Genomic DNA, 27,772 nt, shown 5'->3' with positions numbered 1-27,772 from the left:
TCCTCTCCCCACAGATGCTGCCAGACCTGCTGAGTATTTCCAGCATTTCTTGTTTTTATTACTAATACTAAGGGCATGCTTTTAGCCAGCTGGGGTGCACATTTTATTCATTGCTTAAATCCAAAGTATTCCCCAACAACGTTTAATCAAAATTGGACACCAACATTGGCAAAAAAAAATTATAAAAATGACTTCTGTGCCTTGCCAATAAAAACCAAACAGGAGCTGCCAAATGTGTGCTTTTTTTTCTACAATGCTTAAGTATTGGGTATAGATCAAGAGTGTATTTAAAGACTAATTTTTTATTCCCATCTACTTGGGATCTGTCCAAACTGTCATTTACGTTTAGGGATCTTAATATAAACTCAAGACACCAGCTGCATGCAACTGATTCAAGCAGAAACAGAAGCTTTTTGTTTTAGACCAACATATGGCATTAATTTATCATTCGGCAATGTAACAAGGAAACCACTCACTTTAAAAATAAAAAAGTTGCGCAACACCAAACTGCAAAATCTCTGGAAACTACAAATTTTTCCAAAATAAAGTTATGCTAGAATTAGTTGTAGTAACTGCCATAAATCTAAGGGCAACACTACAAATTCTAGAGTTGATTTTACTTAAGTAAAGCTATTAAGTTGTTGAAATACAACAGTATCTTTCACTTGCACAGTAATGGTATCTGTATACTTAATATACAGTCATGTGCTGCTCAAGTATTTCACAACACATTTACACCTACAGTTGTGTTGGCTTTGTGCCTCAAAATAACTTGGAGATAAGTGCAAATTTTTAAAACTCCCCCTCAAAATTTGAGGAAGTCAAGTTCAGGGTACTCTTCAAAAGTACTTCATTGGCTGTAAAGTGTTTTGGGACATCCAGAGGCCCTGAAAGGCACTACATAAATGTAAGATTCACTTTTCCTCTTTCCTTAAAAACTATGAATGCTAAAACTGCCATAAATCTAAGGACAACACTACAAATTCTAGAATTGATTTTACTTAAGTAAAGCTATTAAATTGTAGAAATACAACAGTATCTTTCACTTATACAGTAATGGCATCAGTACACTGAATAACAATTCTTCTTCTTTGGCCTCCTTATCTCGAGAGACAATGGGTAAGCGCCTGGAGGTGGTCAGTGGTTTGTGGAGCAGCGCCTGGAGTGGCTATAAAGGCCAATTCTAGAGTGATAGGCTCTTCCACAGGTGCTGCAGAAAAATTTGTTTGTCGGGGCTGTTACACAGTTGGCTCTCCCCTTGTGCTTCTGTCTTTTTTCCTGCCAACTGCGAAGTCTCTTCGCCTCACCACACTTTAGCCCCGCCTTTATGGCTGCCCGCCAGCTCTGGCGAACGCTGGCAACTGACTCCCAAGACTTGTGATCAATGTCACAGGATTTCATGTCGCGTTTGCAGACGTCTTTAAAGCGGAGACATGGACAGCCAGTGGGTCTGATACCAGTGGCGAGCTCGCTGTACAATGTGTCTTTGGGGATCCTGCCATCTTCCATGCGGCTCACATGGCCAAGCCATCTCAAGCGCCGCTGACTCAGTAGTGTGTATAAGCTGGGGATGTTGGCCGCCTCGAGGACTTCTGTGTTGGAGATATGGTCCTGCCACCTGATGCCAAATATTCTCCGGAGGCAGCGACGATGGAATGAATTGAGACGTCGCTCTTGGCTGACATACGTTGTCCAGGCCTCGCTGCCATAGAGCAAGATACTGAGGACACAGGCTTGATACACTTGGACTTTTGTGTTCTGTGTCAGTGCGCCATTTTCCCACACTCTCTTGGCCAGTCTGGACATAGCAGTGGAAGCCTTTCCCATGCGCTTGTTGATTTCTGCATCTAGAGACAGGTTACTGGTGATAGTTGAGCCTAGGTAGGTGAACTCTTGAACCACTTCCAGAGCGTGGTCGCCAATATTGATGGATGGAGCATTTGTGGCATCCTTTCCCATGATGTTCGTTTTCTTGAGGCTGATGGTTAGGCCAAATTCGTTGCAGGCATCCGTAGCACTTCAAGCAGCCAGAAGCACTGCACAAAGAACAGCCAGGCGCTGCGCAAATGACTACTGGCAACACCTATGCAGTCATATTCAGCTGGCCTCAGACACCGGAAACATCAGAGGAATGTATGATGGCATTAAGAGAGCTTTTGGGCCAACCATCAAGAAGATCGCCCCCCTCAAATCTAAATCAGGGGACACAATCACTGACCAACGTAAGCAAATGGACTGCTGGGTTGAGCACTACCTACAACTGTACTCCAGGGAGAATGTTGTCACTGAGACTGCCCTCAATGCAGCCCAGCCTCTACCAGTCATGGATGAGCTGGACGTACAGCCAACAAAATCGGAACTCAGTGATGCCATTGATTCTCTAGCCAGCAGAAAAGCCCCTGGGAAGGACGGCATTACCCCTGAAATAATCAAGAGTGCCAAGCCTGCTATACTCTCAGCACTAAGCGAACTGCTTTGCCTGTGCTGGGACGAGGGAGCAGTATCTCAGGACATGCGCGATGCTATAAAAACAAAGGTGACCACGGTGACTGCAACAACTATTTTGGAATCTCCCTGCTCATCATAGTGGGGAAAGTCTTGGCTCGAGTTGCTTTAAACAGGCTCCAGAAGCTGGCCGAGCACGTCTACCCTGAGGGACAGTGTGGCTTTTGTGCAGAGAGATCGACCATTGACATGCTGTTCTCCCTTCATCAAATACAGGAGAAATGCCGTGAACAACAGATGCCTCTCTACATTGCTTTCATTGATCTCACCAAAGCCTTTGACCTCGTCAGCAGACGTGGTCTCTTCAGACTACTAGAAAAGATCGGATGCCCACCAAAGCTACTAAGTATCATCACCTCATTCCATGAAAATATGAAAGGCACAATTCAACATAGCAGCACCTCATCAGACCTCTTTCCTATCCTGAGTGGCGTGAAACAGGGCTGTGTTCTCGCACCCACACTTTTTGGGATTTTTTTCTCCCTGCTGCTCTCACATGCATTCAAGTCTTCAGAAGAAGGAATTTTCCTCCACACAAGATCAGGGGGCAGGTTGTTCAACCTTACCCGTCTAAGAGCGAAGACCAAAGTACGGAAAGTCCTCATCAGGGAACTCCTCTTTGCTGACTATGCTGCTTTAACATCTCACACTGAAGAGTATCTGCAGAGTCTCATCGACAGGTTTGCGGCTGCCTGCAACGAATTTGGCCTAACACTGAATATACATAGCAACTATGCAATATAGGAGGGGGATTAGAACTATTGCATGGTATTTTTAAGTTTCACTTTCAATTACTCCCATCAACAAATTGGTATGCGCTAGTACTTTATGCTAATTTTACATAGTTCAAAATACTGTCTTCAAAGTTTGAAAGGGCCAAAATTTTTAACTTTATTCAGTTATGCAGATAATCTAAAAAACACAACCCCCATTACTTCTTTGGCCTCCTTGTCTCGAGAGACAATGGGTAAGCGCCTGAAGATGGTCAGTGGTTTGTGAAGCAGCGCCTGGAGTGGCTATAAAGGCCAATTCCAGAGTGACCAACTCTTCCACAGGTGCTGCAGATAAAATTGGTTGTCGGGGCTGTTACACAGTTGGCTCTCCCCTTGCGCTTCTGTCTTTTTTCCTGTCAACTGCTAAGTCTCTTCGACTGCAAGAAACCACTATTATATCCTAATGAAATCCAGTAACACTGATGTATAGTTTACACATCTGTGTAATGGGTAAAATATTTCAAAATATTTCACAATGCGTACAAATACAGACATACGAGCAATGGCTGACAGATAAAAACCTCTCACCCATGCAACCTGTCCCACGCAATTGTAAAACTGTATAAACTTTCCACCCGAGCCAAAACCATGTGATCTCCTGGCAATGGTGAAAAACCAGACAAAAAAACGGACTAACTGGAAGGGAATCTGGGAATTTCCTTTCTGACCACATCTCGGCAATTGAAACTAGTTCAGGAGATTACTCTGGCCTGGAATTCCCTGCGGTATCTACATTTTGTAAGCAGGTGATCTCTGCCTCAATCAAAATCAGGTCTAGTTGTCGCTTGAAGGAATTTAGTAAATCGCGTTCCAGATGTCCATTATTCTCTGGGAAAAGATTCACCTCCTGACATCTAATCTAGATCTAGCCTTATGTAATTTTAAATTGTGACCCTCGTCTTTGGGAGCAAGCTATTCCTTTAATTAGCCTTTAAACCTCAATCAGATCATACTTATGTCTATGCTTCTCTAAAGCAGTCAGGCCAAAAGAGTTGGGACTATCTTGATAACCAAGATGTTTTGTACTGGGTATTAATTAGTCTAGTGTCTCTCTGATGCATGGTTTCCACAATCTCAATATCACGAGAGGGAATCAAAACTGGACACATTATTCCAACTGAGGCCTCGTCTATGAATGCATTCCTATACTTCGCTATTACTTCACAGCATTGCTCATGTGTTTTTACAAATGTACGCACTAGAATGCCTGGACCTCTTTCTACACCTTCTTTAATGCTTTCCCTTGAAGCGTGTGTGTATGTTGTGTATTCATCCTGCTCACATGCATAAACATTTGCAAATTTATCATTTGCCATTCAGGAGCCCAATCTCCCAACATGCCAAGATTCACCTGAAACCGATCATCTGGAGTCCAAACAGTTGCAAATTTGCAGATTGTGTCCCCAACACCTACATCTAGATCATTAATAAAAATAGTAAAAGAGCAATGGTCCCAACACCAACCTCTGCGAGATACTACAGACCCAAATATAACTTTTTTGCTAATGTCCTTCCAGCTAGTTCTTAATCCATACAAATGTTGTATCCGAGAGATGGATACAGAACTGGCTCTGTCATAGAAGACAGAGGGTAGCAGTGGAAGGGTGCTTTTCTGAATGGAGGGATGTGACTATTGGTGTTCCGCAGGGATCAGTGCTGAGACCTTTGCTCTTTGTAGTATATATCAATGATTTGGAGGAAAATGTAGCTGGTCTGATTAGTAAGTTTGTGGACGACACCAAGGTTGGTGGAGTTGCAGATAGTGATGAGGATTGTCAGAGGATACAGCAGGATATAGATCGGTTGGAGACTTGGGCGGAGAAATGGCAGATGGAGTTCAATCCGGACAAATGTGAGGTAATGCATTTTGGAAGATCTAATGCAGGTGGGAAGTATACAGTAAATGGCAGAACCCTTCGGAGTATTGACAGACAGAGAGATCCAGATCCACAGGTTCTGCGTACAAGTCCACAGGTCACTGAAAGTGGCAACGAAGGTGGATAAGGTAGTCAAGAAGGCATACGGCATGCTTGCCTTCATCGGTCGGGGCATAGAGTATAAAAATTGGCAAGTCATGTTGCAGCTGTACAGAACCTTAGTTAGGCCACACTTAGAACATTGCATGCAATTCTGGTCGCCACACTACCAGAAGGACATGGAGGCTTTGGAGAGGGTACAGAGGAGGTTTACCAGGATGTTGCCTGGTCTGGAGGGCATTAGCTATGAGAAGTTGGATAAACTTGGATTGTTTTCACTGGAACGACGGAGGTGGAGGGGCGATATGATAGAGGTTTACAAAGTTATGAGCGGCATGGACAGAGTGGATAGTCAGAAGCTTTTTCCCAGGGTGGAAGAGTCAGTTACTAGGGGACTAGGTTTAAGGTGAGGGGAGCAAAGTTTAGAGGGGATGTGCGAGGCAAGCTCTTTACACAGAGGGTGGTGAGTGCCTGGAACTTGCTGCCGGGGGAGATGGTGGAAGCAGGTACGATAATGACGTTTAAGAGACATCTTGACAGATACATGAATAGGATGGGAATAGAGGGATACAGTCCCCGGAAGTGCAGAAGGTTTTAGTTTAGGCAGGCATCAAGATCAGCGCAGGCTTGGAGGGCCGAATGGCCTGTTCCTGTGCTGTACTGTTCTTTGTTCTTTGAGAGGCTGTCGCCAGTTTTGTTCAAAATACATATCTTCAACTTCAGGACACAAAAAATACCTATTGCAGCTATTGGGCCAGATTTTGCTTTGCCCAAATGACTTATACTTGTCGGTAGACTTTCTATTGCTTTTGTGCAGCAAATTTGTGTCAGCCAACCATCTAAAAAGTGCAGCATCCTCGATTGGGCATCTGGGATCTGCGTAAATGGGGCAAGCAAATGTGAAGCTCCTAAATGATTCTTTAATCTGATTAGTTAATGAGTGCAAATAGAAATAAATAAGTACAATCTGATAGCCATTACAGAGACATGGCTGCAGGATGACATAGATTGGGACCTGAATATTGACATGTACATAGCATTTAGGAAGGACAGTAAAATACGAAAAGGTGGAGGGGTAGCTCTAATTAATAATGGTGTAATAGAGAGGGATGACCCAAGTTCAGGAAACCAGTTTGGGTAGAGATGAGAAATCAAAGGCAAGAAGTCACTTGTAGGAGTGGTGTACAGGCCACTAAACATTAACCACACTGTAGGACGGGGTATAAAGGAAGTAATAATGGCAGCTTGTCAGAAAGGTACAGCGATAATTATGGGGGATTTTAACCTTCATCCATCCTTCTTTTTGGCCTCCTTGTCTCGAGGGACAATGGATAAGCGTCTAGAGGTTGTCAGCAGTTTGTGGAGCAGTGCCTGGAGTGGTTATTAAGGCCAATTCTAGAGTGACAGACTCTTCCACAGGCGCTGCAGGTAAAGTTGGTTGTCAGGGCTGTTATACAGTTGACTCTCTCCTTACACTGCTGTCTCTTTTCCTGCCAACTGCTGAGTCTCTTCGACTCGCCTCTCTTCAGCCCCACATTTATAGCTGTCCGCCAGCTCTGGCGATCGCTGGCAACTGGCTCCCACGACTTGTGGTCAATGTCGCAAGACTTCATGTCATGTTTACAAACGTCTTTAAAGTGGAGACATGGACGGCCGGTGGGTCTAATACCAGTGACGAGCTCACTGTACAATACAATCTTGGGGATCCTGCCATCTTCCATGTGGCTCACTGGGCCAAACCATCTCAAGCACCACTGGCTCAGTAGGGCGTATATGCTGGAGATGTTGGCTGCCTCGAGGACTTCTACGGTCCTGCCACCTGATGCCAAGGATTCTCCAAAGGCAGCGAAGATGGAATGCGTTGAGACGTCGCTCTTGGCTGACGTACGTTATCCAGGCCTCGCTGCCGTAGAGCAAGGTATTGAGGACATAGGCTTGAAACACTCGGACTTTTGTGTTCCATGTCAGTGCGCCATTTTCCCAAACCATTTTGGCCGGAAAAATCAGATGGACAGAGGTAGCCTAGATGAGGAGTACTTGGAATGTTTTCGGGATAATTTCTTGCAACAGTACGTTCTAGAGCCAACCAGAGAGCAGGGTACACTACACCTGGTATTGTGCAACGAGATAGGATTAATTAATGGCCTCATAGTTAATGCACTCCTAGGTAGCAGTGAACAAAGCATTTAGCAGAAGATTAGTTCTTCGTTTATAATAATTAATAGAAATTCTTATTTAGCTTAATCATTTCATGTAAACTAGTTCAGTGATCTCTTTCCCTTTTGTCTCTTCCCCTTCCAAACCATAGCCAGGGCTGAGCCAATGTACCTACACACACACGGCTATTTTTCCTAAAAAGGATATTACTTGAAAATCTATATAGCTATATAATAAATCTATAAATCTATATAAGGTGGCAACAAATGCTCATGAGAAAGCTTTTTCATTCAGTACTTGGAATGCAGTTACATCTGTGTCTGACATCAGCATTTATGAATATTCTGTATCCCAAACCAAGCACAAGTTCTCATGATATCCAAGTTAGAGTCTCATTTAATCTGCCCCAAGGTAGTAAAATTGAAGTCTCCGCCCCATTTTCGTTTAGTACATTGTTACGACCAGGTGAGAAAGGGTCTAGGGATTCCCTCTCAGCCTTGGCCTGGTTTAACCGCAACAGAATTTAATTTTAAAACACTGTTTTTTAGCTCCCCCTTAATGAATCCTTGTGCACTGCTCCAATTGTAAGACAAAGAAATCAAACAGGTTTCCTTAGATTTAAACAAGAAAGGTAGAAATTTATTAATCTTAAACTCAAATCCGGTTAACGACTACGAATATGCCCGCGATAAACATACACAAATAGAGACAGAAAAAGTTCAAAGAATAAAGGGGAAAAGTTTGAGGCAATATTTAGTAGTTACAGTCCTTTAAGTTCAATGCGGAGTCCTTGGCTGCCAGAGTATCTTGCAATTCGTTGGGGCCCAGTTCACCCTAAAATTTGTTCCGAAGTAGGAGGTTTTTCTCTCGAGATTTACGCAAGGGCGAGGGCATGTGAGAGAGAGAGGGTGCGAGAGACCGTGAGTTCCTTGTTCCAGCTTCAGTTGCACACTGCCTTCTATTCTTTTCTGTGGCACAATTCAAAAAACCCCAGGTTGCTCAGCAGGTTAGTCATGTGAATAGCTCCTTATTTGGAACACGCTCTCCTGCGAGGTTTCTGGATTGTATCACCTTTGCAGTCTCTGGAATGCGCTTCCTTACACCTTCAATGCCTGGTGATCAAAATCCATTTGGGTTAATTGGAGCAGGGAATAGTCCTTCGTCTCCACAAGCAGCGTCTCTTACTATGCAAAGTGTCTGGTGCTCTTCAAACAAGTCATTTCTTCACTCTAGCAACAGTTTAAATCCAAAGTTCATATGACAAAATTAATATGCCTCATTCTTGGCAGGTGGGGGTCTGCATGACAACATTCAGATATATTTAATTGGGACACATCCCAAAATTCTGCCGGTCATAAATCACGACTTAATAAATATGCCGAGATGTTATGAGTGAAGTTCTACTATAGCGACCTGTCCGTAGCCTCAATCCCAGTTTTGTGTACTTGGAATGCAAAAAAGAACATTCCATCCACATGACCAAATGTATGTTTTTGGAAGACTCTATCCTTTTGTTCCACAACTTCAGCTTTTGCCAACATGTATTGGACCACACTGGAGGTCTTTCCTCAGCAGAAGCCTGGAAGAGTTGAATTGTCTTCTGTAGACCAGTTAAAAAGAAACTACAAAAGCAACTGAAATTCGTTTTCCTGGTTAATAACAGGAAATCTGTATACTGAAAAGGCTGTCACAAAAAAAAGTGAAAGGTCAAAACTGCATAAAAGGATATGGATTTGGAATATGATAGTAATGACCCAGTAACCCAGAGGTTGAGAGTTTAAATCTTACCACACCCACGCTTTCTGCCTCCACACACAAATTATCTTTTTGCTCTCAAATTGGCCCTACTCTTAGTTATCCTCTTGCTCTATGTATTCATAAAACATCTCCATTTTTCTTGATTTTACTATCCAATTTTTTTTCATCCCTCTTTGCTTTCCTAATTTCCTTCTTAATTTCACCCCTACACTTTCTATACCCTTCCAGGCTCTCTGTAGTATTGAGCTTTTGGCATCTGACAACATTTTTGGCTTATCCTACTCTGTATGCTCTTTGACATCCACCAGGGGAAGTACCTTTTTCTTTGTGGGAACATATTTGTTCTGAACCCTTTTTATATCCTCCTTGAATGCCTCACTGTTCTGACACTGATTTACCTTTAAGTAGCTGTCACTGGTCTGCTTTTGCTAAATCACATCTCAGCTTAGTAAAACTGGGTTTCCCCCAATTTAAAACATTTAGTCCTAGTCTAACTTTATCCTTTTCCATAAAAACTCTTAAATCTAACTGAATTATCATTAATTACCATTAAAATGCTCTCACTGATACCCCTTCCACCTGTCCAGCTTCATTCCCAAAAACTAAGTCCAGAATTGCTCCTCATCTTATTGAGTTTGCTATATACTGGCTAAAATAAATTCTCCTAAATGCTAAAATACATTAAGAATTCTGCACTCTATCTTTTACACTGAATTTATCCCAGTTAATATTAGTGCAGTTGAAATCCCTTATTACTGCCCTTTTGTTTCTGCCCTTCTGAGCAATTTGCCTACATACCTGCTCAATCGCCTCTGACTGTTTGGGGGGGGGGGGGGGGGGGGGTGGAGAACAGAGGGGGAAGAGAGCGGAAGAGGTGTTCATAGCAGCAGTGTGATTGCCTCTTTTTGTTCCTCAGTTCAATCCATATGGTCTCATTTGATGCTCCTTCTAGCATATCATTCCTCCTCACAGCTATGATTGTCTCTTTAACCAATATTGCAACCCACCCTCCTCTTTTATCCCCCATTTATCCCATCTGTAAACCCTGTAACCAGGAATGCTGACCTACTATTCCTGCCTTCTTTTTAAAGCCATGTTTCAGTAATAGCTATATCATACTTCCAAGTGCCTAGGTCCTCACGACAGGAATTCCTCACACAACACTGTAGGTCCAACAAACTTCAGTAGTTCCATCAATGGCCTTTCCTCCATAAGGTCAGAAGCTGGGCTGTTCATTGACTATTAGTGTTCAGCTCCATTCACAATTCTTCAGATAATAAAGCGGTCCATGCCTCCATGCAGCAGAACCTGGACAATATACAGACTTGGGCTAATATGTGGCAAATAACATTCATGCCACACAAGCGCTAGGCAATGGCCATCTCCAACAGGAGTTAAACCACCACCCTTTGACATTCACTGGTATCACCATTGCCAAATTCCCCCATTAAATATCCCTGGGGAGGCAGGAGGTCACAACTTACCAGGAACTGAACTTAAACCAGCCACATAAATGCCAAGGCTACAGGAGCAGGTCACAGGCTGGTTAATCTGTGGTGAGTGGCTCACCTTCCAACTTCCCAAAATCTTTCCAGCACAAGAATTATCCCCACTTGCCTGGATGGATGCAGCTGCAACAACACTCAAGAAATTGACACCATCCGGGACAAAGCAGTCTAGTTGATCAGCAGCCCATCCACCAGTGTAAGCATCCATCCCCTCCACCATTGGTATACACTGCAATACAAATCAGTGCACCATAGCTGCAATATGTACAATCTACAGAATGATACCCACAGCCTTACCTTGTATTGGAGAGATTTTCTGCAAGTCCCAGTACATACAAGAGCTTTCAGAGGTCCATTTAGGATGCTACTTCCTCAAAAAAAAGTTGACATCGGTCACTCAAGATGTTCTGCAATCATGCTGAATGCCTTTTACTACAAATACTTTACATATTCTCTGCAGCTACACAGGCTACTAAAAATAACTTGACATTTGATGCCAAAAAAATTCTAAATGAAATATAGGGTTATCGATATTGCAAATTTTGTGCTACGGAGTAGGCACAAACTGAATAATAGTAACACTATTTACCAGGAATTAACAGTATTCGTGATTAGATCTTTGAACTGGGTGCTATTTAAAATCTCAAACTTTTTTTAAAAAAAGTGTTCTATTAAAGCTCAAATTACTTTTTGAAGCATGTTCTGCAGTTATCTTACCCAGATAGAAACATAGAAAATTACCAGCACGGGAAGTGACCATTCGGCCCATTGTGTCTACACTGGCTGAAAAAGAGCTATGTCATCTCATGCTACTTTCCAGCTCTTGATCCATAGCCCTGTAGGTTACTGCACTTCAAGTGCATATCCAAGTACTTTTTAAAATGCAATGAAGGTTTCTGCCTCTACCACCCTTTCAGGCAGTGAGTTCCAGATCCCCACCATCTTCTGAGTGAAAAAAAAAATCTTAATTTCCCTCTAATTCTTTTATAAATTACTTTAAACATATACCCCTCTGTTACTGAACTCTTTACTAGGGGAAATAGATCTTTCCTATCCACTCTAAGCCTCTCAAATTTTATACACCTCAACTAAATCTCCTTTCAGCCTCCTCTGTTCTTAAGAAAACAACCATAACCTATCCAATCTTTCCTCATAGCTAAAATTCTCCATTCCTGGCAACATCCTTATACCTCTCCTCTGTATCTTCTCCAGTTTGATCATATCCTCCCTGTAACGCAACGACCAGCACAGTATGCAGTACTCTAGCTGTGACCTAATCAGCGTTTTATATAGTTCCAGCATAACCTCCCAGCTCTTGTATTCTATGCCTCAACTAATAAAGGAAAGTAGCTCACATGCCTTCTTAGCCACCTTATCTACCTGCCCTGCTACCTTCAGGGACTGTGGACATATACTCCAAGGTCCCTCTGTTCCTCTACAATTCCCAGAATTCTACATTCATTGAGAATTCTTTTGCATTGTTTCCCCTCCCTAAATGCATTGCACCTCACTTCTCTAGATTGAAATCTATTTGCTACTTTTCTTCCCAGTCCATTGCTGTCTTTCTGCAGTCTGCAGCTTTCTTCCTCACTACCAACCACATGACCAATTTTTGTGGTATCTGCAAACTTCTTAATAATGCTGCTATATTTAAGGTTGCATCATTGATATATTTGCACAAAAAGCAAGGGAACTAGTACTGAGCCCTACGGAACCCCACTGGAAACTTTCCATTCACAAAAACATCCGTAGACCATTATGCTTTGCTTCCAATCACTGGATCCAACTCGTCACATTCCCTTGGATTTACTTTTCTGACCAGTTTGCCATATGGGACCTTGTCAAAGGTCTCGCTAAAATCCACACAGACGCCATCAAACCCACATGAAGGAACACTTCAGGAGAAAATCCAATAACTAGTATTTGGAATATATTAAATTATAGACAGACAGAATAGAACCGTTAATAACCAATTTTCACAATGACGAGCATAATCAAATTATACTTACAGTAAATGAGGTTAAGTGATCCATAAGACATTAAAGTAGAAACTGGAACAATTAAGTATCCAGAAGTCCCGAGCCCAATGTGGTACACCACCAAATCCTCAAAGAATTGAAGGAGGAAATTAATAATACTTGAGTTTATATTTTTCAAGTTTCATAAACACTGAATTAGATCGAACAGGACAGAAACAGGCCATTCAGCAGTTTGATAGTTTGCCTCCTTATTCCCATTTACTTCAGTTTTACAAGGGCTCCTTGATGCCACACTATCAAATGCTGCCTTGATGTCATGGAGTCACTCCCGTCATCTCTGCAATTCAGCTTTTTTGCCCATGTTTCGACTGGCTGTAACGACATCCGGACCAATGTACCCACAAGTTTTTTTTTTGTATTGCGTGGGCAATATTGTTTAAATACATGGCCATGCAGCTTAGAGGAAGCATTGGTTTGGAAGAACCCAAATTGAGGATCAGTGAGGTTATGGATAAAAAATGTTTCTTGATAGAATGCTGCTGATGACTGAAAGTAGGCTGATTGGATAATAATCGATCAGGCTGGGTTTGTCCCGCATCTTGCGGACAGGACAAATCTGGGAAAGTTTCCCAAGTTGGTGGACAGTGAGGTAGCCGTACTGAAATGGCCTAGCTAGAGCTGCAGTCTGTTTGGGAACAAAGATCTTCAGCTGGGATATTGTTGACCCAATAGTCTCGTTTTTAAATATAAAAATTTGTTTATGGGATGTGGGTGTTGCTGGTAAGGCCAGCATTTATTGCCCATCCCTAATTGTTCTTCCAAAGGTGCGTCCAGTGCAGTCAGCCGTTTCTTGATGGCATGTGGAGTGACAACACCGCCAGGTTATCCATTTATACGAATTGCCTAGAACTACTCAAAGTGGAGGGCATTCAGGCTGGTTTCATATTTGAATCACTGCTATCTCATCGAGTTAAGCAAAATGTGGCAAATTCCAAAATACTTCTGGGAAATTGATGTATTTTCAATCAAGTTCAGAAATTGTCAACTATATACTGCTGTTCTGCCCAGCATAAACATGCCAGATAGCCAGTGAAGTAACCAATAAAACAATATTCTGTAGAAATATAGCAATTGAAAGAGTGACACCGTGCATGCAGACAAAGCATTAATTATTGCATACATGCACACTGCTCTATTTAGTTTACTGGAAAAGCTTCAGACACAAACCATATGCAATTATAGTGAAATGTTTATCTTCGATACCTCAGCCTAGAGGAAAATCTTTTTATTCAAAATACATAATCAATAATAATAGTTTATGTCTGTCCAGCCTGTTTTGATTGGTCAGTTTAAGGGGTTCATCTGTTGGTGGGATTAACTGGTGAGCGGTGCCTGGAACACTTGTGCGATGACAGTTGGTTAATTAGTGTTACGACCACAGTGGGAGGTGCACTGTCTTTCCTAGTTCCACTTCTCCACAGGTCACAACATATATTTAAATGTTTACCCAATTTCTGATATGGTCAATCATACATCCCTGAATAAAATACACCAACCAGGGTTCTGTAATAAACAAGATTATCAGTTTATTACAAAACTAGACTTATCCAGTAAAGAAGAAAAGCATTAACAGATTGAAATATGAAAGTTCCCTTTTTATCTTAGTCACACCCACACAGAGGTAACCAAAAAATAGAGATTTTCTCTGCACAGCACTTTAACAAAAAATACTTTGGCCAAATACTTGAAATTCTTGAGAAAACGGTTGAAATGTTGTGTCCCAAAATGGCGCATAGTCTGGCATCAGAGTACATGTAGATAGGCCACTGGGATCTTTTCTGGAGCAGTTCTTTTCAGGTGGCGTCGAGAATTAATTTGGCAAGCTTTCCAGGAGCTCCTCAGGAGAAACACGGCATTTCAGAGACAAGCTGAGTGTTTCTCTCTTGACAGGTTGATCTCCAACTGCCTTTAAACACAGTCCACGCCCCAATTGAAACAAAACATCATCTCAGAAGCAAAACCAAATAGCAAGTCAGAACCTCCTGACCCTCATTAATCATGACATGTCACTTCTCTGTAAGCATCTCTCCCCAGTCACCAAGGTGTCTGGTGTTTATTGAGCTTAAGGCATGTAAAGGTCTTCCAGTAAAGGTCATTTTCAAACAAGACCTCAAAAGTGTCCTTCCGGCGACCTCTTTTTAAAAATAAAAATCTATGGAATTACTTCAGTTCTCCAATTAATCCATCTCCACAATTCTAACACATCCACAAAAAAATTTTTTTTTTTTTTTTATAAATAGATGCACCTTCATAACGTTAGTTTAAAACTTTATTTTAACATACGGGTACTGAATGTCCCGAGTATAACAATTTTTTGTTTCATCCAATACAAGGCACCTGGAGTAAAGTGCAAGGTCCTCTATTTACAGTAAGGGTGGGCTGGTGCAGGGGGAGGAAGTGATCCACATTCACCTACACTTCTCATGAACCACAGGGTGCACTCTTCTTTAAAAAGCAAAAAAAAAAATTTCTTTGAAAAAACAGCAATGAACTTTTGAAGGAAGAATCCTGGGGTACATTTCAGGGTAACTTCTAGAAGATGGAAAGTTGAGAGATTCAATTGAAATACCAGAGAATTGTTTTTCCAAGGAGTCAACTTGCATTGATTTCCTATTGGGTGGAAGCATTGATGTAGTCAATACCAACTATTTGAAAGCTATTCTTTACGCTAAAAATGAAAATTAACCAGATTTGAATTGAAAGGTTTTAGAAAAGCTGTCAGGTGAATTAAAAGAATACATCAGTCTGTACCCTCCAGAAATTCTACACAATAACTCCAATGGGCTTGCTACCACAGAAGTATAGACTGCAGGTTCAGCGAGTAATTAGGAAAGCTAATAGAATGTTAATTGTTTGAGAGGGGAATTGAATACAAAAGTAGGGAGGTTATGGCAGGGCATTGGTGAGACCACATCTGGGGAAGTATGTACAGTATTGGTCTCTTTGTGTTGGAAGCAGTTCAGAGAAGGTTTACTAGACTAACACCTGGAATGAGCAGGTTGTCTTATGAGGAAAGGTTGGACAGATGAGGCTGGTTTCTGCTGGAATTGGAGAGCAATAGGTGACTTGATTGAAACATATAAGATTCTGAGGGGTCTTGACAGGGTGGATGTGGAAAGGATGTTTCCCCTTGTGGGAGAATCTAGAACTAGGGGTCACTATTTAAAAATAAAGGATCACCCATTTAAGACAGATGAGGAGAAAATTTTTCTGAGGGCTCAGAGTCTTGGTAATTTGATTCCCCAAAAGGCAGTGGAAGCAGAGTCTTGAAACATTTTTAAAGCAGAGGTAGCTAGATTCTTGATAAGCAAGGGAGCGAAAGGTTATCGGGGGTAGGCGGGAATGTGGAGTCAAGTTTACAATCAGATCAGCCATGATCTCACTGAATAGCAATGCAGGCTTAAGGGGGCTGAGTGGCCTACTCCTGCTCCTAATTCATATGTTCGTTTGTATGTATGACTCAAGAAAGGTGCACTTATAATGTTGCTACAAAAATTGAATCCTAAACAAGGACTTGGTAATGGAACAAGATTGGTAGATACGAAGCTGGTTTCTTCAATGATATAATTTCAGTATCTAACGGGCAGTTTTCAAGGAAATAGAATATTCATTCCTTGAATAATAGAGCCCCATCAGATGTAAACCTGCCTTTTCAACTCAGGAAAAACCAGTTCCCAATTAGACTTTCATATTCAATGACAAAAAACAAGTCACAAGGCCAAACTCTTGACAAAATTTGTATTTATATTCCTATGCCTGTTTTTACACATGGAGAGCTTTATGTAGCTTTGATTCTGTTAAGGTAATTGGTGAAAGAATAACTAGAACTCCTGCATTAAAGAAGTACTGTTGCAATAAAGATACTAATTTGACCACAATGTTGCTAGTATGAAATTAAACCATTGAATTTATAAGTATACTGCTGTTATCTATATCAGGCTCACACAAAGGCACAAGAAAAACTCATCCGTGAACTACCTTTCACTGATGACTGTGCTCTCCTGGCCCACAGTCAGTCAGACCTGCAACATACAACACATTTTTCCGAGACAGCACAACTCTTCAGACTAAAAATCAGTTTAAAGAAAACTGAAGTCCTGCATCAGCCTGCACCCCAATAAGAATATAAACCACCAAGCATTGCCATCGAGGGAACCGAGCTGAATGCCATTAAGCAATTTACTAATTAGGGGAACGTCTTCTCGTATGATGCCACCATAGACAAGGAAGTGGACAATAGGCTCTCAAAAGCAAACAGTACATTCGGCAGACTCTACAAACGTGTGTGGAGCAACTACAACCTCAGAACACAGACTAAACTCAAAGTGTACAAAGCCATAGTCCTCACCATCCTTCTGTATGGCGCAGAATCATGGGTCCTATACCTCCGTCATGTACGCCTTCTAGAGCACTTCCATTACGCTGCCTTAGCAGCATCCTCAAGATCTGTTTGCAGGACCACATCTCAAACATTGAAGTCCTGCAAACAGCCACCATCACCAGCATCAAGTCCATCCTTCTGAAAATCCAACTGTGTTGGGCGGGTCATGTTGCCCGGATGGACAACAGTCATCCACCCAAGATTGTGTTGCATGGAGAGCTGACCAGGGGTAAAAGGAACAGAGGGGCCCCATGAAAACGTTTCAAGGACTCCCTGAAGGAGTCCCTCTCTGTGTGCCACATCGACCATTGCCAGTGGGAAGCGCAGACCATAGATCGTGATGCCTGGAGATGCTACATCAGGACGGCTACAGACACCATTGAGACTGAGCGAAGAACAAGCGTGAAAAAGAGACTTGTGCCTTGTAGCTGGTGGACAGGCTCTGGGGAGTGAGGTGGTGAGTTACTCGCTGCAGGATTCCTAGCCTCTGACCTGCTCTTGTAGCCATGGTATTTATATGGCTACTCCAGTTCAGTTTCTGGTCAATGGTAGCCCTTAGGATGATGATAGTGGGGGATTCAGTGATGGTAATACCATTGAATGTCAAGGGGAGATGGTTAGATTCTCTCTTGTTGGAGATGGTCATTGCCTGGCACTTAAGTGGCAACTAACATTTGTGCCACACATCAGCCCAAGCCTGGATATTGTCCAGGTCTTGCTGCATTTCTACACTGACTGCTTCAGTATCTGAGGAGTCACGAATGGTGCTGAACATTGTGCAATCAGCAAACGTCCCCACTTCTGACCTTATGATTGAAGGATAGGATACGGTAAACTGACATTGAAATAAGTTGGGAAAAAAAAATCAAGCACAGGAAACAAGGTCAGGGATAGAAACTGCAGGAGGCGCAAAGGCCTAGGGATAGCTTTGGATGAGGGAGTTTAAATGAACTATGAGGACAGGGGAAGTTTGAGAAGAGTAGCAGTTTGGGTATAGGTTCCAGGTTAAGTAGGTATCTTGTTACTTATTTTTAAATACTATTTTTAAAAAATCAAAGTTTCATTGAATCTATGAACGAGACAGGCTTGAATGACCATTAATACATATGCAGGGCTACAGACCAAATGCTGGAAGGTGGGATTAGAACAGGTGGATTGTTTTTCAGCCGGCACAGACACGATGAGCTAAGTAGCCTCTTTCTGTGCCTTAAACTTTCTATGTTTCTATGATTCTACCTAGAATTCACTAAAACCCAGCATGGCTGATCGTAATTGAGCAAATAGTTTAAGTTAACTGATTTTTGTACTGAACATGGCAACACCTTTGAAGGTTTTTTTTTAAATGTTGCAGTAAAGTACACAATTGAGAACAGAAAACACATGCAACAGTCTACAATCTGTATACAATTTTAAATGAAAACTAAGTTGAACCTACCATTCCACTTTTCAAACTGTGATAAAAGCAGAATACAAGGTCAGGCGCTATAGGATACCATCGACATGCTACTGAGAGCACTAACCATAACCAATTGCTAAAGTAGTGATAGTTAGGTCTGAGATACAATGCTATCCCACAGCTCATCTGTATCCTGCAGACTACACAGTCCTTAAGGGACCGTAATTTCAAACGTCAATAAGCTTACTTTCTTCATACAGTTGGACTGAGTAACTCCCCTTAGTATGCTCATCCACTGTTAAAAATATACTTCCTTTATTTGTAACAAAACTCTTGCCACTGAGAAGCAGGAGACAGAGTGCTGAATTTTCCCAGCTGCATGGAGGAGATGGGGTTGGAGGCGGGAGGGCTGGGAAAAAAAAAAAAAAAAAAAAAAAATCGGTGGGAGCTGCATTGGGATGACTTCCCCGACACATTCCAGTCTCAAGAGAATTTCCCAGATGGTGGGGAACAAGGTCAGCAGCCCACTTCAAAAGAGGCGGGCTGCCAATTAGGCTACTTCAGAGCCCAATTAAGGGCCATTTTCCAATGGACACGAGATCTTCTGTTGTTGGAGCAACCCTGTCGTGTACAGGGTCTGCCAGTTCTCCAGAGATGGCCTCCCTGCGGCAGGCCATTGAGCCATCGAGCCGAAGGCCCCATGGCCCAATAATGGCACCTCCAAGACAAAAGGCTGCCACTGCAGCCAAAACCATTCCTGTGCAGGGGCTTTCCCTCCACACCGATGGTCTTATTTGCTGTAGGCTTCTTCAATCTAACATTTGCAGAGTAGGATGTGATGCACTCTTGTGCTGATCTACCTGCCTCAGCAGTGTCCACCTCTCCTAGTGGGGCTGACGGCTGGACATTGCTGCAGGCTTTCTGTTTCGACCTCTCACCTTCCTGATCCACCCACCATCCTTAGTTGGACAGAGCTGCTGGAGGCAGCTTAATTGACTGCCTGCAGGAAGATCAGACCGAACGTCTCTCAACAGCCATTTCCACGTTGCCGACTCAGAACTGAGGCAGAGGTCAGGATTACGACCCAAAGTGGCTCCCCAGCAACACAGATGCTAGTCTTCAGCTAATTCATGTGACATCAAGGAACAGCTGAAGGCACTGAATACTACAAAGGCTATGGGCCCCGACAACACTCCAGTTGTAGTACTGAAGGCTCAAGAACTAGCTGTGCCCCTAGCCAAGCTGTTCCAGTACATCTACAACAATGGCATCTACCCAACAAATGTGGAAAGCTGCTAAAGTAGGTCCCTTCCACAAAAAGCAGGACAAATCCAATCTGGCGAATTACTGCCCCATTAGTGCTCTCTCAACCATTAGCAAAGTGATTACTCACCAATGCTCAATTTCTGTTTTGCCAAAGCTACACGACTCCAGACCTCATTATACTCTTGGTCTAAACATGGACAAAAGACCTGAATTCCAGAGGTGAGGCGAGTGACTGCCCTTGACATCAAAGCAGCATCTAACCAAGTGGGACATCAAGGATCCTTACCAAAATTGATGTCAATGGGAATCGGGGGAAAACGCTCCACTATTTGATGTCATATCAAGCACAAAAGACGATGATTGTGGTTGTTGAGGATAATCATCTCAGTCCCAGGAGTTCCACGGGGCAGTAGCCCAGGCTCAAACACCTTCAGCTGCTTCATCAATGACCTTCCCGCCAACATAAGGTCAGAACTGGGGATGTTCGCTGAGGATTGCAGTGTTCAGAACTATTTGCGACTCCTCAGAAACACAGAAAATAGGAGGAGTAGGCCATTTGGCCCTTCGAGCCTGATCCACCATTTATTATGATCATGGCTGATCATCCAACTCAGTAACCTGTTCCTGCTTTCTCCCCATATCCTTGGATCCCCTTCGCCCAAAAAGCTATATCTAACTCCTTCTTGAAAACATACAATGTTTTGGACTCAACTGCTTTCCATGGTAGCAAATTCCACAGGCTCACCATTCTCTGGGTGAAGAAATTTCTCCTCATCTCAGTCCTGAAAGGTTTACCCCGTAGCCTTAGACTATGACCACTGGTTCTGGACTCCCCCACCATCGTGAACATCCTTCCTGCATCCACCCTGTCAAGAATTTTATAGGTTTCTACGAGATGCCCCCTCACTCTTCTGAACTCCAGCGAATATAATCCTAACCGACTCAATCGCTCCTCATACGTCAGTCCTGTCATCCCAGGAATCAGTCTGGTAAACCTTCACTACACTCCCTCTATCGCAAGAATATCCTTCCTCAGATAAGGAGACCAAAACTGCACACAATATTCCAGGTGTGGCCTCACCAAGGCCCTGTAGAATTGCACAGTGGCGCAGTGCTTAGCACCGCAGCCTCACAGCTCCAGCGACCCGGGTTCAATTCTGGGTACTGCCTGTGTGGAGTTTGCAAGTTCTCCCTGTGTCTGCGTGGGTTTTCTCCGGGTGCTCCGGTTTCCTCCCACAAGCCAAAAGACTTGCAGGTTGGTAGGTAAATTGGCCATTATAAATTGCCCCTAGTATAGGTAGGTGATAGGGCAATATAGGGACAGGTGGGGATGTGGTAGGAATATGGGATTAGTGTAGGATTAGTATAAATGGGTGGTTGATGGTCGGCACAGACTCGGTGGGCCGAAGGGCCTGTTTCAGTGCAGTATCTCTAAACTATCCCTGCTCCTGTACTCGACTCCTCTCGCTATGAAGGTCAACATACCATTTGCCTTTTTTTTTTACCTTCAGCGACTGGTGTACGAGAACACCCAGGTCTCGTTGCATAATCCCCTCTCTCAGTTTACAGCCAGCCATTCAGATAATAATCTACCTTTCTGTTTTTGCCACCTAAGTGGGATAACCTCACATTTATCCACATTATAATGCATCTGCCATGCATTTGCCCACTCACTCTTGTCCAAATCACTCTGAAGCCTCTCTGTATCCTCCTCACAACTCACCCTCCCTCCCAGTTTTGTGTCATCTGCAAATTTGGTGATATTACATTTAGTTCACTCATCTAAATCATTTATACTGTGAATAGCTGGGGTCCTAGCACCGATCCCTGCGGTACCCCACTAGTCACTGCCTGCCATTCGGAAAAAGACCCATTTATTTCTACTCTTTGTTTCCTGTTTGCCAACAAATTTTCTATCCATCGCAATACACTACCCCCAATCCCAAGCACTTTAATTTTACATGCTAATCTCTTATGTGGGACTTTGTCGAAAGCCTTCTGAAAGTCCAAATAAATCACATCCCCAGGGCCTGATAATCTGCATCCCACAGTACTCAAGGAAGTGGCCCGAGAAATAGTGGATGCATTGGTGGTCATCTTCCAAGATTCTATAAACTCTCGAACAATTCCTACAGTTTGGAGGGTAGCTAATGTAACCCCATTATTAACATTGTTGTTAACATCCTCGAATTCTAGTAGATTTGTCAAGCATGATTTCCCTTTCGTAAATCCATGCCGACTCTGCCCGATTCTACCACTGTTCTCCAAGTGCTCTGCTATAAAATCTTTTATAATGGACTCGAGAAGTTTCCCCACTAGACGTCAGGCTGACTGGTCTATAATGTCCTGCTGTCTCTCTACCTCCCTTTTTAAATAATGGGGTTACATTAGCTACCCTCCAATCTGTAGGAACTGTTCCAGAGTTTATAGAAGTAGCAGACAGTCAGGGTGATGGGAGGTAGCGGGCAGTCAGGATGATGGGAGGTTGGGGCAGTCCTTAGGGAGGAGGAAGAGTTACCTGGACACTGTTTCAGGAGATAGTCACACCCCTTAGATTAATTGCATCCAATCTGAACCGTGGTCAGAGACAGGAGGGTGTGACTGCGAGTGAGGCAGATATGGGGATCCAGAACTTAGCTTTGGAGGAGCCTCAGCCAGTGCCCTTATCCAATAGGTACGAGGTTCTTGCTCCCGGTGTGGACGAGGGCACAGGCTGCAGGGAGGATGAGCAAACCAACCACAGCACCGTGGTTAAGAGTGCCATTCAAGTGGGGGGAGAAAAGAGAAAGTAGGGGATAGCATAGTTAGGGGAACAGAAACCATTCACCGCAGCATAGATAGAGAGTCCCGAAGGCTGCGTTGCCTACCCGGTGCTAAGGTTAAGGACATCTCTTCTGGTCTGGAGAGGAACTTGGGGTGGGAGGGAAAATATCCAGTTGTCATGGTCCACATAGGTACCAATGACATAGGTAGGACTAGGAAAGAGGTTCGGCTGAGGGACTATGAGCAGCTCGGGGCCAAATTAAAAAGAACCACAAAGGTAATAATCTCCGGATTACTACCCGAGCCACGTGCTAATTGGCATTGGATAAATAAGATTAGAGAGGTAAATGTGTGGCTGAAAGATTGGTGTGGGAGAAATGGGTTCCGATTCATGGGACACTGGCACCAGTAATGGGGAAAGAGAGCTGTTCTATTGGGATGGGCTTCATTTGAACCATGCTGGGACCAGTGTCCTGGCGAATCGTAAAACTAGGGTTGTAGATAAGGCTTTAAGCTAAATAGTGGGGGGGGGGGGGGGGGGGATGTTCGATTGAAGGGAAGTTTAAAAAGTCAAATCGTAATGAGAGAGCAGAGGTGTAGGGTAGTGAAGGAGCATACATTAATCAGAGAGTGACAGGAAGGGACAGAGAATGCAAGCACAAGGGTACAGCAAAAATTAGAACCAGAGTAGGTAAAAAGCTAAAGCTTAAGGCTCTTTATCTGAATGCACATAGCATTTGTAACAAGATAGATGAGCTGACAGCACAGACAGAAATAAATGAATATGATTTGATAGGTATCACTGAGATGTAGTTGCAGGATGACCAAGACTGGAATCTAAATGTTCAAGGATATTCAACGTTCCAGAAGAATAAGCAGAAAGGTAAAGGAGGTGGGGTAGCTTTGTTATTAAAGGAAAGGATCAGTGCAGTTGTGAGTAATGATATAGGTGTAATAGATCATGAGGTAGGATCAGTTTGGGTGGAAATAACGAATAGCAAGGGAAAGAAATCACGGGTGGGAGTGGTCGATAGGCCCCCGAAGAGTAGCCTCTTTGTAGGAGAAGATATAAATCAGGAAATAATGGAGGCGTTTAAGGAGGGAACTGCAATTATCATGGGTGACTTTAATCTGCATATAGACTGGACAAGTTAAATTGGCAAGAGTAGCATGGAAGACAAATTTGTAGAGTGCCTCAGGGATTGTTACTTAGAGTAATATGTTGCAGAACCTACCAGGGAACAGGCTATTTCAGATTTGGTATCATGTAATGAGGTAGGATTAATAAGAGATCTCATGGTTAAGGATCCTTTAGGGGGAAGCGATCATAACATGGCAGAATTTCAAATTCAGTTTGAGGGTGAGCAACTTGGGTCTCAAACCAGTGTCTTCAACTTAAACAAGGGCAATTACAGAGTTATGAAGAAAGAGCTGTCTAAAGCGGGCTGGGAAAATAGACTACAGGGAAAGTCAGTGGATGAGCAGTGGCAGACTTTTAAGCAGATATTTCATAACACTCAGCAAACATTTATTCCAGTCAGAAGGAAGGACTCAAAGAACGATGAACCACCCGTGGATAACAAAGAAAGTTAAGGAGAGTATCAAAGCAAAGGCATACAACGCGGCAAAAACGAGTGGTAGGCCAGAGGATTGGGAATTTTTTTTAGAAACCAGCAGCGGATGACTAAAAAAAACTAATAAAGAGGGAGAAAATTGAGAGTAAATTGGCAAGAAATATAAAAACAAACATTAACAGCTTCTATGGGTATATTAAAAGGAAGAGAGTAGCTAAAGTAAGTGTGGGACCCTTAGAGGATGAGGATGGGGAATTAATAACAGGGAACAGGGAAATGGCAGATCATTTAAACCAATATTTTATATCAGTCTTCACGGTGGAGGACACTATAAACATCCCAACAATAATAGATGAGCAAGGTGTTAATGGGAGGGAGGAACTTGTAACGATCACCATTACGAGGGAAAAGGTGCTGGACAAACTGATGGGACTAAAGGCAGCCAAGTTGCCAGGACCTGATGGCCTGCCTCCAATGGTTTTAAAAGAAGTGGCTGCAGAGATAGTGGAGGCATTGGTCATAATATACCAAAACCCACTAGATTCCGGTAGGGTACCAGCAGATCGGAAAACTGCTAATGTGACACCCCTTTTCAAGAAAGGAGGGAGGCAGAAAGCAGGAAACTATAGACCAGTTAGCTGATCAGTCATTGGGAAAATGCTTGAGTCGATTATAAAGGAAGAAATAGCAGGACATTTAGAAAAACATAATGCAATCAGAGTCAACATGGTTTTATGAAAGGGAAGTCATGTTTTACAAATTTGTTAGAGTTCTTTGAGGATATAACAAGCAGAATAGATAAAGGTGAACCAGTAGATGTTGTGTATTTGGATTTTCAGAAGGCGTTTGATAAGGTGCCACATAAAAGCTCAGGGTATTGTGGGTAATGTGTTGGCATGGATTGAGGATTGGCTAACACACAGAAGGCAGAGAGTGGGCATCAATGGGTCTTTTTCAGGTTGGAAAGCCGTAACTAGTGGGGTGCCACAAGGATCGGTCCTAGGGCCTCAGCTATTTACATTAATGACTTAGAGGAAGGGACAGAGTGTCGTGTATCCAAATTTACTGACGATACAAAAATAGGTGGGAAGGCATGTAGTGATAAGGACACAAAAAATCTGCAAAGGGATACAGATAGGTTAAGTGAGTGGGCAAAAACTTGGCAAATGGTGTTCAATGTGGGAAAGTGTAAGGTCATCCACTTTGGTAGGAAAAATAAAAAGGCAGATTACTACTTAGATGGAGAAAGACTACAAAATACTGCAGTACAGAGGGATCTGGGTGTTCTTGTGTATGAAACACAAAAGGTTAGCATGCAGGTGCAGCAAGTAATTCGGAAGGCAATGGAATTTTGGCCTTTATTGCTAGGGGGATAGAGTTTAAAAGTAGGAAAGTCCTGTTACAACTGTACTGGGTGTTGGTGAGGCCACACCTGGAGCACTGCGTACAATTTTGGTCCCCCTATTTAAAAGGAGGATATACTAGCATTGGAGGCAGTTCAGAAAAGGTTCACTAGGCTTATTCCTGGGATGAAGGGGCTGTCTTATCAAGAACGGCTAAACAGGTCAGGCCTTTATTCATTGGAGTTTAGAAGAATGAGAGGTGATCTTATAGAAACATATAAGATTTTAAGGGGCTCGAAGGGGTAGATCTTGAAAAGATGTTTCCACTAGTGGGGGAATCCCAAACTAGGGGACATAATTACAGAATAAGGGGGACACACATTTAAAACTGAGATGCGAAGGACTTTCTCCTCAGAGGGCGGTGATCTCTGGAATTCTCTGCCTCAGACAGTTGTGGAGGCTAGGTCACTAAATGTATTTGAGGAGGTAGATAGATTTTTGAAATCTCGGGGAGTCGAATGTTAGGCAGAGCAGGCCCAAAAGAAGAGTTGAGGCCTGGGACAGATCAGCCATGACCTTATTGAATGGCGGGGCAGGCTTGAGGGGCTGAATGGCCTACTCCTGCTCCTATTTCTTATGTTATGACTCTAGCACCAGGGAGGCAACATACCATCCTGGAGTCTTGTTTGCGGCCACAGAAACGCCCATCTATTCCCCTTACAATTGAATCCCCTATAACTATTGCATTCCCACACTTTTTACTCCTCCCCTGTGCAGCAGAGCCAACCATGGTGTAACAAATTGGACTGTTGCTGCTTTCCCGAGAGGCCATTCCCCCAACATCCAAAGCAGTATATCTGTTTTGCAGGGGAATAGCTACAGGTGATTCCTGCACTGCCTGCCTAGTCCTCTTGCTCTGCCTGGTGGTCACCCATTCCCTTCCTGCCTGTAGAGTCTGAGCCTGCGGTGTGACCACCTCTCAATAAGCGTTATTCACGATACTCTGCCTTGCGGATGCTCCACAGTGTCCCCAGCCGCCGCTCCAGCTCCAAAACCCGGGCTTCCAGGAGCTGCATCTGGAGACACTTCCTGCACACATGCTGGTCCCGGGCACTGGAATTGTTCCCGGCTTCCCACATAGAGCATGAGGAGCACACCATGGCTTTGAGCTTTCCTGCCATGAAGTAACCCTTTAAATTAAACCTTTTGGAAGATGCTGAATATCAAATAATATCAATTACTCTAGGGCCCTTCTTCCCAGGTCCTCATTACTACAGAACTCCCTAAAAAATACTACTTACTATATATGAAAATAAACTGCAGACCTTTCTTACCTTAGTTCCTAAGCCAGCTATTTAGAGCTATTCCCGAACAGCAGTAACTCACCAACCAATCACCTTGCAGCTTTCCTGTGATGTCACTGTTGATGTTTTTTTCAAACACTCCGGACTGAGTCAGTGTTTATCCTCCCAGGTCCGCTCTGCTATTCCAGGCAAGTGCGGGCCTTGAGCCTCAGGCTGGATATATCCTCTCCCTCTCCGATGCTGATTCTTCCCAGGTCTGTTCCAATCTTCCAGTTAAGTCTGTGCCTGCATGCACCAGGACCTTGATAACACTCAGGCATGGCCTTTTAAGTGGCAAAGAGCACTCACGCCACACAAGAACCAATAATGACCATCTCCAACAAGATAATCTCACCATCTCCCCTTGACATTCATCGGTATTACCATTGTTGAATTCCCCTAGCATCATCCTGGGAGTCATCATTGACCAGAAACTTAACTTGACCAGCTATATAAATAGTGGCTACAAAGCAGGTCAGAGACTGGTAATTCTTCAGAGTCACTCATCTCCTGACTCCCCAATGCCTGTTCACCATCTACAAGGCACAAGTCAGGAGTGTGATGGAATACTCTCCAATTGCCTGGATGAGTGGAGCGGCAACACTTGAAGCTTGACCGGCTTCCCATCCACCTCTCAACATTCACTTCCTCCACCACCAGTGCATAGTGAGTACCACCTAAACATGTACTGCAGCAACTCATCAAGTCTCTTTCAACAGCACCTTCCAGCATGCAACCTCTGCCTCCGAGAAGAACAAGGGCAGCAGATACATGGGAACACCACCGCCTGCAAGTTCCCCTCCAAGCCACACACCATCCTGACTTGGAACTGTAATATCATTCCTTCACTATCACAGGATCAAAATTCTGGAACTCCCTAACAGCACTGTGGATGTACCTACACCACGGGGACTGCTGCGGTTCAAGGCGGCAACACACTCCCACCTTCGATGGCAATTAGGGATAGGCAATAAATACTGGCCTTGACGC

The 27,772-nt window shown here is 43.3% G+C and overlaps 1 protein-coding gene across 9 annotated transcripts in view; it reads right to left on the bottom strand.

Annotated features, from left to right (window-relative positions):
• Positions 1 to 27,772, bottom strand: part of foxo3b (forkhead box O3b) — a 233,628-nt gene that overhangs the window by 155,496 nt on the left and 50,360 nt on the right. The gene's annotated exons all lie outside the window — the stretch shown is intronic.

The sequence above is a fragment of the Heterodontus francisci genome, chromosome 3 (assembly GCF_036365525.1).
Source record: "Heterodontus francisci isolate sHetFra1 chromosome 3, sHetFra1.hap1, whole genome shotgun sequence".
Lineage (NCBI taxonomy): Eukaryota > Metazoa > Chordata > Chondrichthyes > Heterodontiformes > Heterodontidae > Heterodontus > Heterodontus francisci.
Note: the sequence above shows the minus strand (reverse complement) of the source record. Positions and strands in the feature narration are given on the sequence as shown.